Raw genomic sequence first — 20,633 nt, 5'->3', positions numbered from 1 at the left:
TCCAAAGCCCACCACAGAGTGAATGCCCGATAATTTGTATGTCACTTAAGTGAAGGAACAAGAAATGTAAGTTTGAATGAACAGCAACCTCAGTATCCTCCACCTAAAATTTAAAAATTCTTCACCTACGGAAGAGAAACATTGTAAGATGCTCTATATTATGGGATCTGTTTATTGTATCACAAGCCTACGACACACTCTGCAACAGTGGAATGGCCGACGGGATTGGTATGATGGGAATTTCCTGAGTCAGTCTGTTAGGGTTGAGTAAATCCGACTATACTCTTAGTTATCTTCTAAGTTATTACGTTTTCACTCCCACTCTCGCCAAGCCCACCCGAAAGTCACTGCAACTGTAGGTGAGAGGCAATAATGAAGTTTTCACTTCAAGAGGAGAGTCCAAGTGTCAGGTTGCTTTCTTCCCAAAGCAAGAATTGAGAGTAAAAGCGGTCCAGTGCTCCCCAGCCCGGTCTTGATTTACTCCAGCTGGCCTTTGCCTAGAGAACAAATGGAAAAATGGCATTTTCCTGTGACTGCTGTACTGTTGTGTCTAAACAGGTACCTGAGCCTTTACTTCGGTGACATCCAAGCAAGGAAGTCCATGGTGGAAACCGTCTCCAAAGAACATCCCACGCAGAATCAAGGGAAACAAAACAGATCTTAACATGATCCCGAAGCCAGGACCCAGATGGTCAATGGAGGCCACAGGGAGGAAGGAACTTCCAGTGTCTTTTCTTCTAAGGAGGCACTGCTACTGTTTTCTGCATTGCATACAGAGAACCCACGGGAAGTTTGTTAGTGAAAGTGAGATCCTGTGGAGCTCAGTATGCAGGGAATTGGCTTTGGGACCTTAATAAAAATTCGAGTGAAAGTGATCGCTTCCCACTTCTAAAGTCATTCTTTGTCTAGGCAGGTGTGTGAAGTCAGGAGCCAGGGAGAAGGAAGTGGTGGCCATGTTTCCAGACCTCTGAAACCCAATGACATCAGAAAGGGTTATTTAATCCCAAGGTACACCATGGGCTATTCACACAGGGGGCGGGAAAGAAAAAGAATTTATATCCCTTTCATACATAAAAGGAAACAGATGTGATTTTCTTTACAAAAGAGCATTTCATTAAAAAAAAAAAAAAAAAGGCTAGGCGAGGCAGAGTTAACATAACCATTATTCTCCATCTCAGGAAAGGCAAATCCTGTTTGCCTGTCATTATTGAAGGTAGCAAAATCCTTTCATCCAGTGATTAGTTGTAAACATTCCGCCGCCTTCTGGGAGCAGGCCTCTGTTTCCCGTCTTACACCGAAGCCATTTTCTTAGACTAATGTTTTATACACACAGCTCAGATACAATGCAAACTCCCGGTACCCCAAAGGCAACGGGGCATTCGTTTATACTAAATCAGAAGTGTCGCCCTTGACAACCTGCAGCAGTGAAACATTTATTCAGTCTTGCATTCCTGGCACTTAGAATTATTTCTTTCATGCCTGATAGCCAAATTACAATATGGCAGGTTTCCCTGGAGCCAAAGGATCATTAGTGCCAGCTCACAACATACTTTCAACTGATATGGCATTTCATGTACAGCTGCCAATCAAAAAATGGGATATGCAAATGAGGATGGGAGCACTGGTGTACAATTCCTGTACCGTGAGCTCCTCACAGATTTCCTTAATGACTAGCAGTCATTCCGCTGAGTAGAAGAAGTGGAAAGAACACAGAGGAAAATTCCCCCAGGAAGCCGGTTGCAGGAGCCAGAAGTTTCTACATTTGATTTCCATATTTATTCTTTCTTGCCCCTGCTGTGTGTTTCTAAACAGGAGGCCTACAAATGCTTGAGCAGGGCTTGTTACATAAATGCAGAGCCTTGCCGAGGCAGTTGAGGTACTCAAGCCACGCTAAGAGGTGAGGGGTGGGTTCTGCGGAAATACTGTGTGAGACTCAGGGCCCAGCCTTCTCCAGTGGGGAAGCCAGGCTCATCCGGAGGCTGGGGGCACAGGCAATTGGAACACTGGTTTAAAGAGGAAGGTGGGCCTGAGACCATGGGTCTAACGTCCTCGTTCGGGGTGAGAGGTGGGACATCACCTTGGTGTCTGGAGTGATCTTGTCTTTCCTTTTCTCTCCGGGCTTGTCTAGGTCATTCTCCTTGCTTTCCTCACTAGATTCCAGCCTCTCCAGCTTTTTTTTCAGATTCTTGAAAGTTCTGACTGGGCGCAGTGGCTCATGCCTGTAATCCCAGCACCTTTGGGATTACACCTTTGTGATCCGCCCGCCTGAGGCAGGTGAATCATGAGGTCAGGAGATCAAGACCATCCTGGCCAACATGGTGAAACCCCGTCTCTACTAAAAACACAAAAACTAGCTGTGCATGGTGGAGCGTGCCTGTAGTCCCAGCTACTCAGAAGGCTGAGGCATGAGAATCGCTTGAACTTGGGAGTCAGAGGTTGCAGTGAGCCGAGTTGGTGCCATTGCACACTCCAGCCTGGCGACAGAATGAGACTTTGTCTTAAAAAAAAAAAAAAAAAAGAAAGAAAGGGAAAGTTCCAGGCTCCTTAGGCAGGGCCTGGGCTTTGTTCCTCCTGGTTATCCCTGGTCCGTGGCTCAGAAGGAGTTAAATCAAATTGATGGAATGAATGAGTGATGCTCCCCGTGGACCAAGTGCTGCTTGACCAGGTAGAGCTTGGCTTGGGAACCCTGGGTTAAAACTGGAGCTCTAACAGCGTCCTTAAGAACATCTCTGGGGTGACAGCAGATAAGAGAATTATTAAGGAAGAATTGTGAGGATGGCTGTCGTGCCCCATGACTGAGAACGGTATACCCATTCTTCCCATGACTGCTAAGTATGGAGCGTTGTCCCTTCACCGCTTGACAGCTGTGATCTGCCTTTTCTACACCGAGGGAGGCGTGAGTGCTCCTTTGGGGCGCACCAGTATCTCCATTAGCCTTTTTCTTTCTGTGGGGGTGAAAACAGATACTTAGCCAGTGTCTTTGCAGTACTCATTTCTCAGTTTTCCTTTATTTTCCAATTCTGAGAAGCTGAAATATCGGGTCAATAATATGACATTCCAAAGTGAAGAAAAAAATCCCTTGTAAGAAAGGCTTAGCTTCTTTCCACCTCCTGTTTTTTTATATTATTCCTATTATATGTGGCATGCTTTCTCCATGTATCTGGTTCTGAGTTGACTCCTTTATTCTTTAAAACGAGAAAGTACAGTGTCATTTAATTGTAGACTTAGACATATCCTCTGTTTATGTCTGAAAAAAGCACTGAGGATGCTAAGTAACGCTGGTACCACCTGGATCCTTATTACTGTATCTCATTTTTGATCAGGGAGCATTTTTACTTACAACTTCAAGGGTAAAGCAGGCATCACAGTCATTTTATAAAATTGAACACAGGCCCAGAGAGGTCAAGCCCCTTGCTGAAGTCACACAGCTAGGAAGTGGTCAGGGAGGGATTAGATGTCATGACGATAGATGGCAAACCCAATGCGTGATTCACAGACACTGCTCGCCAAAGCGAAGCTATCCAGAAAGAAGATACAGACTGTATGATGCTCTCCCCACCAAAAAATTAAATGATTAAAATTGCTGTATTCAGATCTTAATTTGATTTAAATAAATGGTCTGCATGCGGCTAATAGTGAATGGCTTCGTTCATGAAGCAATTTGGGACTGCAGTTTTGGAGTTTCCAGGGCCAGTCAAATCCCTCGCCTTCAGTAATGAATGTCTTCCTTTCTTCCCCGTCTCGTCCTTTCCTGCTATTTGTAAGCAAGAACTGGCTCACGGCTCCCAACTGTGTGCTCCCCACATAAATTTCCTTGTTTCTGGAAGAAATCTCTGCCTCTCCCAGCTCCTGGGAAATCTGGTCAGCTCTCACACCTCCCCTTGGCCAAGGTCTTGCATTTTTGTCTCTGGGGGCCTGCCCTGGGCACCATTCCGATGTCTTCAGGTTTCCAAAATAGCAAAAGGGTGAAATGCAGAGCCCCAGGTGGAACTCACATGTCACCAGAGGAGTGTTCCGGAACATGTCAAACTGCCAAAGTAGGATCTGGCTGACTTTGGGAAGCCTAGCTTTTTAGTTACCTCCTAAAATTATATTAAAGGAACAGTTAATCATTTATCCTGATAAATTTCCAGGATTGAAATAATTAGCAATCTTAAATAAATGGAGTGTTTACGAGGAAATGGAAACAGGGCTTTTTTTTGTATTAATTATTTTTATTGTTACTATTTTTCAGAGACAGAGTCTCACTCCGTCGCCCAGGCTGGAGTGCAAAGGCACAATCTTGCCTCACTACAACTTCCACCTCCAGGGTTCAAGAGATTCTCCTACCTCAGCCTCCCGAGTAGCCGGGATTACAGGTGTGAGCCACCATGCTCAGCTAATTTTTGTATTTTTAGTAGAGATGGGATTTCGCCAAATAGGTGGGCTGGTCTTGATCTCATGGCCTTAAATGATCCACAAACCTTGGCCTCCCAAAGTACTGGGATTACAGGCATGGTGGCTCATGCCTGTAATAGCAATTAAGTAGTTACAAAATAAAAATCAGGGATTTATTCACCCCTATAGAACTTCTAAGATACATCCCAAGATTAGGTCTATATTCAGGCTGATGACAGACTACCACTAAAAATGATGCCTAATATTTGTGTAGTTTTTCTGGTACATAAAGCATTTTCTTTCTTCTTCTTTTTCTTTTTATTTTTTTTGAGACAGAGTTTCACTTTGTTGCCCAGGCTTGAGTGCAGTGGCACAATCTTGGCTCACTGCAACCTCTGCTTCCCAGGTTCAAGCAATTCTCATGCCTCAGCCTCCTGAGTAGCTGGGATTACAGGCGACCGCCACCACACCAAGCTGATTTTTTGTATTTCAGTAGAGTTGGGGTTTCACTATGTAGCCCAGGCTGGCCTCAAATTCCTCAGCTCAGGCAATCCATCTGCCCTGGCCTCCCAAAGTGTTAGAATTATAGGCCTGAGCCACTGCACCCGGCCAATAAAGCATTTTTAAAGACAGTCTCAGAAAGTCTCCGTTTTCTGTAAAAGCAGAAGTGGTATCCCATTTTGCAGATAGGGAAACTGAGGCTGAGAGGAGCAGTGATGTGGACAAGTTATATAACTGAGGGAGCTAGAGAAGTCCTGTCTCAAACCCAAGCCACAGGACTCCGTCTTTCCCCACACACCAGGTTGTCTCTTTGGTCATGAGAGTCTGGGGTTTTGCAGTCACATGTGCAGTGGTTACTATTAATTAATCTTCAGAACTATATGATCCCCATCTCCTGCAGTGCTGAGTGATATAATCCAGACAGGAAGCTGTGGCCCAGAGGGAGCCATGGAGTGCCTGGGAAAGGCCACCAGGGCTCGTGAAGAGCAATTTGAATGTCATTACCTCGAAGCTTCTATTTCTTGTCTTGTCTGACGTCCCCTTGCAGCTGCTCTGTGCTCCCTCTGGGCCCCTGTTCTCACTCTGTGTTGTGTTGGCTCATATGGTGGGATAATCTTGGGACAGGTTCATTGATTTCTTCCCCCTTTTCCAGTTCTTTTAACCACTGGGACTGTTCTGCATTTGGATGGGAGATAGTCATGGAGGAACCTGAGCCTGAGGGCAAAGGAACAGAACTTTGGGTTTTAGAGAGTCAAAGGCCAAGGGCATGGCCAAATCACTACAGATTTGGGGGAACATTTCCTGAGCCAGCCTATATCCTTACTTAGCCCCGACACCAGCACCAGCGGGGAAGGAATGTCAGGATTTGGGGAGGAAAAAGAGCCTTTCAGGAACACAAGAGAGTAAAGCACTGGGATAGGTCTCTGAAAAGAACTCCGAAGTTTGACTGCCTACCCCCAGGTTGGGTTAGACTGAGGGAGGGCATGGAAATATTCCCCAGGTAAGTTTGCAGCCCTGGGAAGCACCAGAGCTCTATCTGCAAGAAGGGTTTGAGTCAGCCTATCTCGATTTTTGTAGCCTTAGAATAGCTTTTTGCAAGAGCCAACATTTTCCTTGTCCCCCAAAAAGGTACAGAATTCAACTGAGAAGAAAGAACTGGCAGATAAAGCAAATGCCCACAACGGGACAGGGACAAGGGACAGAGGGTAACCCTGTGTATTTGGGAATGGGGATATCTCTGTGGATGCAGTGTGGGAAGCGCAGTCCCTACTACCTGCCAGTAGGGACCATACACAGACACCAAAGGTCATGGGGAGGAAATGAACACTGAGAAGCAGACAAATCCCCAATTTCTCCCTTGACTTCCTCTGCCTAAGTCATAGAAGCAACGCAAGCAAAGGCAAGTAGGAAATCCCTGAATTAGCCAAGAAGACCCTTCGTTAACGGAGGCATTTTTTTCCCTCTAGATATAATGAGGGCTTCAAGAAAAATTAAATTAATTTATAAAATAAAAATGAAGCAAGTTATATTTTTCACATGCTGGGGCTGGTGCTTTGTGAAAATTGTACCTGACATATGCATTTACTTGCTTGTTTCTTTTCCATGAAGCAAGCGTGGTGCAGGACATTAGGAGGCAGTCCATTTATTTTTGTTGAATGAAGGCATGAATGATTCAGAATGCTAATACAAGCTGGATTCCAGAAAATGATATTAGAGGCAGTGGTAGACATTTACTGGTAAGCAAATGGGTTCATATTCTACCTTTCGCATGGGAGGGCTTTGTGGATGATGTATGGGAGACCTGACGTACAGGTGAACTGCTAAAGTGAGTGACGGGGTGAAGAGAAAGTGGAGAGGGCTAGAAAACTGGGACCAATTAACGCGTGCTGAGGACCTACTTCATGATTGGTATTTTGTAGGTATTTTATACAGTCTCTTATTTAATTATCAACCTGAAGTGGGAATCATTATCTCTATTTTACAGATGTTACAACCAAGATTTCGTGGATGAACGAGTCTCACAAAATCACTGAGCTACAAAATGCTAGATCCTGAATTAGAATCACTAACACAGGATTCTGCATAGGACAGACTCAAAATACTGTCTGAATTGACGAGACCAGCATAGTCATTACTATAGTATCTATTTTCTTGTAAGTGGTTTCTAGTTTGTTGGGATAGAGAGGATTTCCTAATGAAACTAATGATAGTGATAATATAATAATGATAGTTATTTTTAAAGTGAGATGTGCACAACTGTCATCCTCTTGAACCATCACAGAATAAATCTTTCATAAATATGCAGAAAAGTGGTTACCTGCTTGTAAGGTGAAATGTGGGCAATGAAGATTCATTTTTCCAGAATCTCATCATCAAAGTGATGACTTCGATAATCAGCTGGGATAATCTGAACTTGAAAAGTGAATTCTGCATCCCTACCTTCTGCCCCAGTATTCTTTTTGCAGTTTTTGTTGGATTTTATTAAACAAAGGATGCAAACTCCCTTTTTTTGCATTGTATGTTAGAAAGAGTCCGAACTGTGCTATAGAACAGTGTTTCACAATCCTCAGCCATTTGGGAAGCAATTTTTATAAATTTTGCCATGTTTGAGAGTGACCCCTATGTTCAGTTATTTTCTTAATATTCTTTTTAGGGAAATTAACGTACTTTAAAAAAACTTTGCCTCATTCTAAGCAGTAATTCATACCATCATGGATGTATTAAGTATATTTTTATTTTGCTTTATATAAAACTATGTAACTTCTGCTGTGTTCTTTTTGCTTAGAATTGACTTGGCTATGCGGGCTCTCTTTTGGTTCCATATGAAGTTTAAGGTAGTTTTTTCCAGTTCTGTGAAGAAGGTCATTGGTAGCTTGATGGGGATAGCATTGAGTCTGGACTTCAAACTATACTACAAGGCTACAGTAATCAAAACAGCATGGTACTGGTACCAAAACAGAGATATAGACCAATGGAACAGAACAGAGGCATCAGAGGCAACACAACATATCTACAACCATACAATCTTTGATAAACCTGACAAAAACAAGCAATGGGGAAAGGATTCCGTGTTTAATAAATGGTGTTGGGAAAACTGGCTAGCCATGTGCAGAAAGCAGAAACTGGACCCCTTCTTGACACCTTACACTAAAATTAACTCCAGATGGATTAAAGACTTAAACATAAGACCCGGCACCATAAAAACCCTAGAAGAAAATCTAGGCAAAACCATTCAGGACATAGGAGTAGGCAAGGACTTCATGACCAAAACACCAAAAGCATTGGCAACAAAAGCTAAAACAGACAAATGGGACCTAATCAAACTCCACAGCTTCTTCACAGCAAAAGAAACAGTCACTAGAGTGAATCGGCAACCAACAGAATGGGAAAAAATTTTTGCAGTCTACCCAACTGACAAAGGGCTGATATCCAGAATTTACAAAGAACTAAAACAGATTTACAGGAAAAAAACAAACAAGCCCATTCAAAAATGGGCAAAGGATATGAACAGACACTTTACAAAAGAAGACATACTCATGGCTAACAAACATATGAAAAAATGGTCATCATCACTCGTCATTAGAGAAATGCAAATCAAAACTACATTGAGACACCATCTCACGCCAGTTAGAATGGCGATCATTAAAAAATCTGGAGACAACAGATGCTGGAGAGGATGTGGGGAAATAGGAACACTTTTATACTGCTGGTGGGAGTATAAATTAGTTCAACTATTGTGGAAGACAGTGTGGAGATTCCTCAAGGACCTAGAAATAGAAATTCCATTTGACCCAGCAATCCCATTACTGGGTATATATCCAAAGGACTATAAATCGTTCTACTATAAGGACACATGCACACGAACATTCATTGCAGCACTGTTTGCAATAGTAAAGACCTGGAACCAACCCAAATGCCCAGCAATGATAGACTGGACTGGGAAAATGTGGCACATATACACCATGGAATAATATGTAGCAATCAAAAAAGATGAGTTCATGTCCTTTGTAGGGACATGGATGAATCTGGAGAACATCATTCTGACACAAGAACAGAAAATAAAGTACCGCATGTTCTCACTCATAGGTGGGTGATGAACAATGAGAACACATGGACACAGGGAGGGGAGCACTACACACTGGGGTCTATTGGGGGGAATAAGGGAGGGACAGTGGGGAGGGGGAGCTGGGGTGGGATAGCATGGGGAGAAATGACAGATGTGGGTGAAGGGGAGGAAGGCAGCAAATCACACTGCCACGTGTGTACCTATGCAGCTATCTTGCATGTTCTGCACATGTACCCCAAAAACATAAAATGCAATAAAAAACAAACAAAAAACTACGTAACTGCTAAAATAAGAAAGGCTTTGTTTTTTTGTTCACATTTTACCTAAAATCACCTCTATTGAAGGTAGGAGTTCTATGTTTTTGGAAACACTGTTATGAAAGAATTTACCATAGTTTTAAATAAACCTTTTATATACACGTGCACGTGTGCATGCACGCACACTCTCACACACATACAACTCTTCCACCATCAATCTCCAAGTTCAAGTTAGGCTTCTCTTGAAGTTGGGGACATTGATGCTGAAATGCTTTAAATTACTTTCACTGGGTAAACAGATACTCGTTATGCCATCTATTCTGAGAATCAGTTTCATAAAACTAGTTTTCGGCAGGATGAAAGTTTTTGCTACACATTTCCTTTCCAAGTCTTTTTTCCATGGTTTCCTGCATTTGTGATACCTCAGTGATCTTTCTGCTTTGGCTCATGATGTTCAAGGAGGGAAGTCTATGGTAAGATCATAAAGCCTTTGGAAGAAAGAGGGTTTGAATCACAGATGTGTTTGATAATTATTAACCAGCAAGCCTTTTGGAAGAAAGCTATTTTTTTCCCATAGACCCTTGGGGTTGTTTTGACTTTTCCCCCCATGATATCAAAGGTGTCCCTTAGAAACTTTCCCATTTAATTTAGTTGCTGTTTAGTTCCTAAAGCATAGCTTCAATTAGGCATCCTGATTTATGGCACCATTGGGCTTCTCTTGGCAAAGACATCCCAAGAGACTGTCCACTTCTAACTGACCGACTTTAAACAAGCTCATCTCTTCCATTCTGCAAACTTCAGACTGTTCTTAAGAACATCTGAAATACTAGATCCTTGAGTTAGTGTGAGATTATTTTCCATGACTCAAATTAACCTAATAATCTGAGTGACAACTTAATTTATCCACTCATTCTATATTTATTGTGGGCCTTTATTTGTTTACTTTTTTTTTTGAGATAGGGTCTCACTCTGTCACGCATGCCGGAATGCAGTGGCACAATCACGGCTCATTTCAGCTTTCACCTCCTGGGCTCAGTTGATCCTCCCACCTCAGCCTGCAGGCACCTGACAATACGGCTGGCTAATTTTTGCATTTTTTGTAAAGATAAGTTTTTGCCCTGTTGCTCATGCTGGTCTCGAACTCTTGGACTCAAGCCATCCAGCCACCTCGGCCTCTCAAAGTGCCAGAATGACAGATGTGTGCCACCATGCCTGGCTTATTGTGGACCTTTTATGTAGCAAGCACTGTGCTATTTACCTCAACAGACTTTTTAAAAGTGTAAATATCTTCTTTTGCTTGTCCTAAGCAACATCTGTAAGGTAATAGGTTCCATGAGACAGTTATATATTTTTAAAGACATATTAAAATAAGTTTTGTGATCAATAAATAGACAATTCAAACAAAGAGTATTCATTAGCTATCTTACCTCAAATTTCATTTATTACCAGAGGTGTGTGTTTCACATTTTGGCAAACACTGATTTAATTTTCAAATGAAGTCATCGAACTCCTGTCATGTGAAAAACACTACATAGGGTTTTAAATTTGTTATGAATATTCAGAGACACACTGAAACAGGGAGAAAACCTGTTGGGGCTTAAAAGTACAAATTCAGTACAAATTTGAAGAGTGTTTTTTTTTTCTTTTTTCTGGCTTCAAGTTTAAGGTGAGGGAGAATTTGAATGACATTTTCCTCTGCTAATCCTTTAGCTTGTGCTCTGTATTAAGTTCTATTGTTGTTATTATTATTTTGAGGCAGAGATTTGCTCTGTCTCCCAGGTTGGAGTGTAGTGGCACAATCTCTGCTCACTGCAGCTTCCGCCTCCTGGGTTCAAGTGATTCTCCTGCCTCAACTTCCTGAGTTGCTGGGATTACAGGAGTGCACCACTATGCCTGGCTTTTTTTTGTATTTTTATTAGAGATGAGGTTTCACCATGTTGGCTGGGCTCCACTGGGATTACAGATGTGAGCTGCCACACCCAGCCCAGCAACCTGTTTTTGAAATCAAGTTTATAACCCTCAGGTTGTGTACTTGCAACAGAGAAGGCAAAACCCTGAAAGCCTAAGATATTTACCATCACACCCTTTAAAGAGTAAGTTTGCTGATATCGGATAGTCAATAGATTCTGTATAAACAAGGAAGAGCCAAGGAGTAGTCTTGCTTCCAAGCTATGGAGTGAGAGAGCTCTGATTTGCTTGGGAACTGTAAGAAAGTCACAAGGGGACGTAGAACTCCCCAACATGTCACAAGAAGAAAGTACCTAAGGAAGACATTTTTGAACTGAGGTTGAAGATCTCATTGGTAGGCTTGCTCCTTCTCTAGCCCATCATGCTGGATTCCTTGATGCAGTGTAGAGAGCAAGTGTGAGGTTCTTGAAAGGGACTATAAAATGATGCAGTATTAGAATGAGCCCTTGACTTACACACGTCTCGTGCAAAATATACATGTCTGAATTAGACTTGCAATGACTCCTTGCTTCTTTTCATGAGGACAAGCATATCTTGTTGTCAGTAAAGTATACCATGATTCTGTGAGGCACACTGACCCAAAGCATCTATAGAAGAGAGATGGCCACAGATTTTTGCTGTTCTTCCCATGGAGAAGAGCCTATTTCCAGTCTTTTTGAATCTGGCCTAGGCCTGTGATTCACTTTGACCCATAGAATGCAAAAGAGGTAACTTCTAAAGTTAGGTCATAAGAGACTTTGTAACTTCTCTGGGCCTCTGAGAGTGCTTGCTCTAGGGAAAGTTGGCACCATGTAAGAAGGCTGACTATGATGAGACCGCCATGTTGTGAAGAAGCCAGATTAGTTGTATGGGGTGGCTATGCACATGAGTGTGTACACACATGCACGTACAAGCAAAAGAGAGGTGAAGGGGAGATGCTTAGCTAGCTCTCAATTGTTTCAGCTGTTCTAGGAAGAGCCAAGCTGTTCTAGCTGAGATACCAGATATGAGTGGAGAAATCCAACTGGAAGTAAAGGCTTCAAGTGATTCCGGCCCTAGCAACTGCATGAGAGACCCTAAATGAGACGTCCTAGCTGAGTCAGGTCAATTCCTAGGCTGTGAGAGATCATAATACTTAATTTTTTTTAAGCCTCTAAATTTTGGGAAGATATGCAGAAGAGAATATCCTTGTTTTCTTGAGGTCCCAAGGAGTCAGACAGGATGGTGGAATCCTAGCAGTGACCAGTGGTGATTCAGATGCATGGCCCCTGCTCAGCTCTCCAGCCTGGTCTAACATCACTATTCCTATTGCTTATTACAAGGATGGTCCAATTGTTCTGGTTTGCCAACACTTTCCCGATTTTAGCACAGAAAACCCCACGTTCTGGGAAACTCCTCAGTCCAGAGCAAACCAGGACAGTTGGCCACCCTAAGCATGACATGACAAATTTGTTTCTGTTCTTCAAACACACGAAGTCCTTTGTGCTTTAGAGATTTAGTTCAAACTGGTATCCTTGCCTGGAATGTTCATTTCCCATCTTCTCACTTGGCTATCTTCTCCCCAAACTTCTATTTCTTTTCTTTTTCTCCTTTTTTTTTTTTTTTTTTTGGAGACAGAGGTTTGCCCTTGTTGAACAGGTTAGAGTGCAATGGCACAATCTCTGCTCACCCTAACCTCTGCCTCCTGGGTTCAAGCAATTCTCCTACCTCAGTCACCATGCCTGGCTAATTTTGTATTTTTAGTAGAGACAGGGGTTCCTCCATGTTAGTCAGGCTGGTCTAGAAATCATGAACTCAGGTGGTCTGCCCACCTTGGCCTCCCAAAGTGCTGGCATTACATTCGTGAGCCACCATGCCTGGCCTCTCACTTCAAGTTCTTGGAGTGGTTTTCTCTGACTCCCAGGACTTCTAAGGCAAGGCCTCCTCATTAATATAGACCTTAACAACGTTTTGTACTTCTTGGTAACACCAAACTGAATTGCCAGATGTTTACGTATTTATCTGATAAGTATCTTCTCCTCTGTTAGAGTATGAGATTCGCAGTTCTGTGCTGAAATAGTAAAAACAGAAATGAAGGCAAACTGTCAAACGAGTGAGTACTCGGAACGACTGTTTTCAAATCCCTTTGGTAATGAGAAGGTAACTTAAGTTGACCCAGGTCCCAAAGCCAGAGCAGAAAATGTAACTTTGGTGCATACAAGAATGTTTCCCAGTAGTTCTAAGAAGGGCAAATGGCAATTTAAAATGGGCTTCTACGCCATCTGATGGTCTTGATGCTACAGGAAAGGAGAAAACTCACAGGCACCCTGAGGTGACAAAGCCAGCAGCGCTGTGGCCCCCGGCACGGCTTTAGCAACGGCTCGCCTGCGTGTTGCATGTGACTTCCCTTCCTAGGTAAAAAAGAGGCTGAAATGCTGTGATGACTAATGGGAGGTTATGGAAAGATTTATTGGACAATTATCAATGTTTTTCCTCACTCAACTTTCCTTTAGTAAGTCATTATTTCATTTGGGGAATAAGTACCACTCATATCGCCCCTCACATCCTGTCATTTCATCTCTGCATTTATGCTAGTTTGTCGCCTTGATTTGTAGAAGTACATAGACTGTGTATAAGAAGGATTTTTCACTAACCGAATTTGAATTTTATTCTGTCATTTTCATATGCATGCAGAGAAGACTTGATATAATTCTGTGTTCTTCAACTTGCAATCATTTTCAGGCCACCTTCACAATTTTTGCTGTATTCTAGAATCAATTTTATTATTAGTCTCCTAATGGTTTAAAAAATTGACCAGTTTTTTTTTTTAATTTAGTCTTACCCTTAGGCTATAATCTATGCACTCCTGGGTTTGATGGGCTGGCGTGTGTTTCTGTGCACGTGTGTGTGTACACCTGTGTATATGTCATGTAATTCTCAATGAAATAAATACCCCAAAATACATTTAAAAAATACACCCATCAAAACCATAGTCTCATGGATTATGACTTGGGATAAGACTATTTAAAAATTTAAAAGTGTTTTTTTCTTTTCAGCAGAGTGTACAGACAACCTACAGAAAAGGTGAATAAACTTGCAAACTATGCATCTGACAAGGGTGCGTGAAGAAACAATCCCATTAAAAAGTGGGCAAGGGAGATGAACAGACACTTTTCAAAAGAAGACATACATGTGGCCAAGAACATGAGAAAATGTACAGTATCACTCACCATTGGAGAAATGCAAATCAAAGCCACAATGAGATACCATCTCACACCAGTGCCAATGGCTATTATTAAGAAGCAAAAAAATAACAGATTCTGGTGAGGTTGCTGAGAAAAAAGAATGCTTATATGCTGCTGGTGGGAATGTAAATTAGTTTAGCCACTGTGGAAAGCAGTTTAAGATTTCTCAAGGTGCTCATAATGGAATTACCATTCAACCCAGCAATCCCATTATTGGGCATACATCCAAAGGAATAGAAATTATTCTACCATAAAGACACATACACATATATGCTCATCACAGCACTATTAACAATGGCAAAGACACGGGATCAACCTAAATGCCCATCAGTGGTAGATTGGATGAAAAAAATGTGGCATATAGATACCACAAAATACTACACAGCCATACAAAAGAATGAGATCATGTCTTTTGCAGCAACATGGATGGAGTTAGAGGCCATTATCTTAAGTGAATTAACACAGGAACAGAAAAACAAATATCGTGTATTCTCATATATAAGTGGGAGCTAAACATTGAGTACCTATGGACACCAAGAAGAAAACAACAGATACCAGGGCCTACTGGAGGGTGAAGGGAGGAGGGTGAGGATGGAAAAACTGCCTATTGGATACCATGCTTATTACCTGGGTGGCAAAATAATCAGATACCGGTGACCCACAATTTACCTATATAACAAACCAACAAACTTGCACATGTACCCCTGAATCTAAAATAAAGCTGAAAATAAATAGGTTTTGTAAAACATAAAATCTTCCTGTTAGTACATGTAGTACATATATCACACTTTGGGAAGCAGTCATATACTCCGAGGTGATCTGGTCTCCTTTTAATCGGAAGCCAACTTGGAGTTGCCACTGTAATGGGAACCTTTGGTCTAGGAAGAATTCTACGCAGGCCCCATCTGAAGCCCGCTCACATCCTGACTCTAGGAAGCTGGTGCTTTTGACCTAAAGCTCTGACTTTATAAAACCCTCACTCAGAATTGTAATGACATGTTTGGCTCATTGCTTTCTGTAAGATTTCATAGCCAAGCCTCCAGAAAATCCTGTTGGCTTGAACTTGAAAATACATCCCGAATGCCACTATTTCTCATCACTTCCACTAACTTGAAATGTCTCTCTTTGGGTTGACAACATTTCTTTTCTCAGTGGTTTCCCCATTTCCACGGGATCGAGAACACAAGAAGGAGAAAGCCATTTCTAGTCAGTTATTATGTGCCAGATGCAAAAAACTCTCATTAAGGAACAAGAAGAAAGGCCACTTAAATATTTAGAATGCTTGGAACACAAATAATATAATAAAAAAAAGACCAGAATGGTTGGATGGCCTCATAGTAACATCGCAGGTCAACATCAGATAACCCATTAAAAAAATTCTTCTGAACATATTTTCTTCACAATTTATCATTCCTTGTGGACGTAGCATAGAGGGTGATTTTAAATTGATATGATGTAAGAATAAATACCAAACCAGTCAGTCGTCAGCAAATGTTCAGAGTTATAGAAAACCATAGAAATGGGCTCTAATTGCATCATTATCTAATCTCCTTACTTTTGAATATCATGGCTCCCTCATCTTATGTCATTTTCTTTCCTTGTGAACTTTTCCATTTTCTCACAAGAACAAGCTGAGGATTTGCTGTATTTTGTCATGTAAAGCAACAGAAAGACTCATTGGAGACATTATGGAAAGGAAACTAATAAAGAGCTGTGATTAGAAAAGTCCAGTGCGGAATGTGGCTGGAAAGGTAAGGAGCACTTTTCTTGAAGTCCATTATTCCCTGGGACATAGAAAGTGAGAAAGTGGTTTGCTTTTCCTCCCCTGAAGGCTCTATCCCATGATTCCAGGAGGTGGATTTTCAGAGAGGTTCACTGCAGCTGAAAGTCTGAAAGAGGAGCTATGGGGTTTAAAAATATCGGAGGAAATAAAGCCTCGTTTCTCCCTAAACCATTTCACCACTAAGACATCTTCCAGCTGAAGCTGAGCTTTAAATTGATGGTGGCGTTTGGAAGTTGATGGAAGTTCCTTAAGAAATTGGCTGAATGGAAAGGCCAGCAAAGGCTCTCAAGGAGAGAGAAAAGTTAGAGTCACACAGTCAGGCAGATGGAGGAGACCCTGGAGACAATAGAACTGGTATTGGGTGAATAAACTAGGCCCTCCCTCCCTCCCTCCCTCCTTTCCTTCCTTCCCTCCTCCCTTCCTTCTTTCCTTTCTTTCTTCTTTTTTTCTGAGGCAAGGTCTTGCTGTGTCATCCAGGTTGGAGAGCAGTGGCACAGTCTCGGTTCACTGCAACCTCTGCCTCTTGTGTTCAAGTGATTCTCCTACCTCAGCATCCCAAGTAGCTGGGACTACAAGTTCATGCCACCATGCCTGGCTAATTTTGTGTGTGTGTGTGTGTGTGTGTGTGTGTGTGTGTGTGTGTGTGTAGACGGGGTTTCACCATGTTGGGAAGTCTGGTCTTGAGCTTCTGACTTCAACTGATCCACCTGCCTTGGCCTCCCAAAGTTCTGGGATTACAATATGAGCCACCATACCTAGCCTGAACTGGGTACTAACTGAAGAGAATCACCTCAAAATTGATGGCCGTTTGGAACTTCAGAATGTGATCTTATTTGGAAATAGGGTCTCTCCATTTGTAATTGAGATGAGGTCAGAGTCAATTAGGGTGGGCCTTAATCCAATGACTGGTGTCCTTGTAAGACAAGGAGAGGAGACAGAAACATGGAGAAGAAGGAGGCAGGCATTGAGTGACGCTGCCACAAGCTGGGGGACACCAGGGATTGTTGGGAGCCACTGGAAATTTAGAGGCAGGACGAGTCTTTTTCTAGAACCTTCTGAGGGAGCATGTCCTGCTGACTTTTTTTTTTGTGACAGTGTTTCACTCTGTAACCCAGATTGGAGTGCAGTGGTGCAATCTTGGCTCACTGCAACCTCCACCTCCTGGGTTCAAGCAATTCTTGTGCCTCAGCCTCCAGAGTATCTGGGACTACAGGTATACACCACCATGCCCGGCTAAGTTTTGTATTTTTTAGTAGAGACAGGGTTTCATCATGTTGGCCAGGCTGATCTTGAACTCCTGGTCTCAAGTGATCCACCTGCCTCGGCCTCCCAAAGTGCTGGGATTACAGGTGTGAGCCACCAAGCCCAGCCCCTGCTGACTGCTGATGGCAGACTCTGTCCTTCAGAGCTGTGAGAGAACACATTTCTGTTGCCCTATGTCACCCAGTGTGTGGTCCCTCAAACAGCCGTCACAGGAAACGAATACGCTGCCTAACACTGTTCTGAAGAGTGGAGTGTGTCTGACTTGACCTGGGTCTCGCAGCCAGGACAATCCTGTTTAGAAACCCGTATGAACTCTCTCAGATTCATCATTCACTTCCTGGAGAGACAGATTTTGTAAACTTTACAGAGCAGCTTTTAATCATTCTGTGGTTCCCAGATTCCTAGGCCAATGAAGAATTTCATTGTATCTACAATGAAGAATTTATAATAGAGGCCATATCCATCATGGTGGCTTGAATTCTGTCCTCCCAAAAAGATATGCTCAAGTTCTAATCTCCAATGCCTGTGAATGCGACCCTATTTAGAAATGGGGTCTTTGCAGATGTATTCAAGCTAAGATGAGGGAAGCCTGAAGACTGATGACTGGCATTCTTATAAGAAGAGAGGACAGACACCCAGGGAGAAGGCCGTGGGAACAAGGAGGCAGAGACTGGGGTGATGGGGTTGCAACCCAAGGAATACTGGAAGCTGGAAGAGGCCAGGATGGATTCATCTCTAGCATCTTTAGAGGGGGTGTGGCCCTGCCTTCTCCTTGATTTCCAACCTCCAGCCTCCATAACTGCAAGAGAATTAATTTCTGCTCTTTTAAGCAGCTGAGTTCATAGTAATTTGTTGTAGCAACCCCAGGAAATGGATGTGCCATCCCTCAGCCAAACCCAAGCCAAACATGTGTTTTATGGGCTTACATGGTTTTGTTTCATTTTGTTTTTTGAGTAAGGTCTTATTCTGTCGCCCAGGCTGGAGGGCAGTGCCACCATCATGGTTCACTGCAGCCTTGACCTCCTGGCCTCAACTGATCCTCCCACCTAGGCCCCCTGATTATCTGGGACCACAGGCGCACGCCACCATGCCTGGGCTAATTTTTTATTTTTTGTAGAGACAGGGTCTTGGTATGTTGCCCAGGCTGGTCTCAAACTCTTGGGCTCAAGCGATCCGTCTGCTTCGGCCTCCCAAAGTGCTGGGATCACAGGTGTGAGCCACTACACCTGGCCTTGTTTAGTTTTTAAATGAAGCAGTTGCTAATATTTATGAACAGAGAGACTGCACATAAAAACCATGATTTCTGTTTCTTTTTGAAAAATTCGAGGAGGACATGGTAACCCTGAGACTTCCCACATAGAGACTGAGTAGGGCTGTCCTTTCACAAAGAGCCTGCCCAGAACAGCTCCCCAGGACCCCTCCTCCGGGAAGTCCATCTGCCTCACTCTTCCCCTTTTTTCCTCTCAGGCTTTCTTTGTCCTTCATGCCCTCATTGACTCAGGATTCTTTAAAGCTGCTCTCCACATTTTAGAGACTAGAAAAGTGAAACCCAGGAATAGAAATTCCTTGCCTAATGTCACCCAGCGTGTCTGAAACAGAGGACGGCTGGGACACAGACTTCAGATTCCTGAACTTCCTACGACACCGTGACACTCCCACCTACAGAATGCCGCCAGACGTCTCCTGGCACAGACATTCCCAGACTTCTGGATTTCACAGACCAGGTTAAAAAAAATTTCAAGGAATTGACATAATGACTTTCCAACAAAAAAGAAGACTGCTTTACTATCTTTGCACTAAAGAAAGGGTTTTCCATCACCAACATAGCAGAAAACACACAAGCTCAGAGTAGAAATAAAAACTATGCTGACCCTAACAGGCTTTTCATGAGATCCTCAAAAACCTCACTGCCTCTCTTCTGCTCTCCCTCACCTCTGCACACTGGCCTCCTTGTCATATTTGAACACATGAAGCTGTTCTTTCTTCAGGGGCTTTTCTTTTTTGAGATAGAGTCTTGCTCTGTTGACCAGGCTGGAGTGCAGTGGTGCCATCTCAGCTCACTGCAAACTCTGCCTCCTGGGTTCAAGTGATTCTTCTGCGTCAGCCTCCCGAGTACCTGGGATTACAGGCATGCACCACCATGCCCAGGTATTTTTGTTTTTTGTGTTTTTAGTAGAGATGGATTTCACCATGTTGGCCAGGCTGGTCTTGAACTCCTGGCCTCAGGTGATCCGCCTGCCTTGGTCTCCCAAAATGCTGGGATTACAGGTGTGAGCCACTGTGTCTGGCTATATTTTATTTTGTAGAGATGGGGTTTCACCATGTTGCCCAGGCTGGTCTCGAACTCCTGAGCTCAAGTGATCTACCCCTCTCAAAGTGCTGGTATTACAGGCATCAGCCACCATGCCAGGCCTCTACTGAATCCTCTATGCCCTCATGCAGGCTTTTCTTATAGCCCTTATTGCTATCTACCCAGTCCATATTTATTTGTTTATTGTCGGTCTATCCCCAATATAATAAGAACTCCGTGAGAACAAGGATTCCATTTTCATGAATGCCTAGAAGAGTGCCTGGCACACAAAGTATGCTTAATAAACTTTATTGATCTGGATCAAATAAAGTATAATACTTTATATTGAGCAAATGTCACTTGTTGAAAACCCTCACACCATCTTTATTTCCCCTCATTTTGCTCACAAAAGGTAAAAATATTATCCTATATTGTTATCAGTTTGTGGCTTCATCCTTGGATAATATCATGTGATAAAATTTACTATGGGGGCCTGGTACAATGGCTCACACCTGTAATCCCAGCACTTTGAGAGGCTGAGGTGCGTGGATCACTTGAGGTCAGGAGTTCAAGACCAGTTTGGCCAACATGTTGAAACCCCAACTCTCCTAAAAAAAAAAAAAATACAAAAATTAGCTGGGGGTTGTGGCAGGCACCTGTAATTCCAGCTATTCAAGAGGCTTTGACAGGAGAATCACTTGACCTCAGGAGGCGGAGGTTGCAATGGATCGAAGTCATGCCATTGCATTCCAGCCTGGGAGACAGAGCAAGACTCTTTATCAAAACAAAACAATCAAACAAAAAAATTACCATTGAGTTCAAAATGCTGTTGCTATTTTGGTTTGGTTTAGCAGTAATCATTCTGTGTAAAGATCTTATAGCCATTGGTTACTGAACCTCCCCTAGAAGAAACCCTACCTCCAAC

General features: G+C 42.8%; 1 protein-coding gene across 2 annotated transcripts in view; it reads right to left on the bottom strand.

The window, feature by feature from the left end:
* Positions 1-20,633, bottom strand: part of TSHZ2 (teashirt zinc finger homeobox 2) — a 512,491-nt gene that overhangs the window by 93,797 nt on the left and 398,061 nt on the right. The window lies entirely within an intron of this gene.

Source organism: Callithrix jacchus, chromosome 5, assembly GCF_049354715.1.
Source record: "Callithrix jacchus isolate 240 chromosome 5, calJac240_pri, whole genome shotgun sequence".
NCBI classification, from domain to species: Eukaryota; Metazoa; Chordata; class Mammalia; order Primates; family Cebidae; genus Callithrix; species Callithrix jacchus.
The sequence above is the reverse complement of the archived record's forward strand: the minus strand, read 5'-3'. Positions and strand labels throughout refer to the sequence as shown.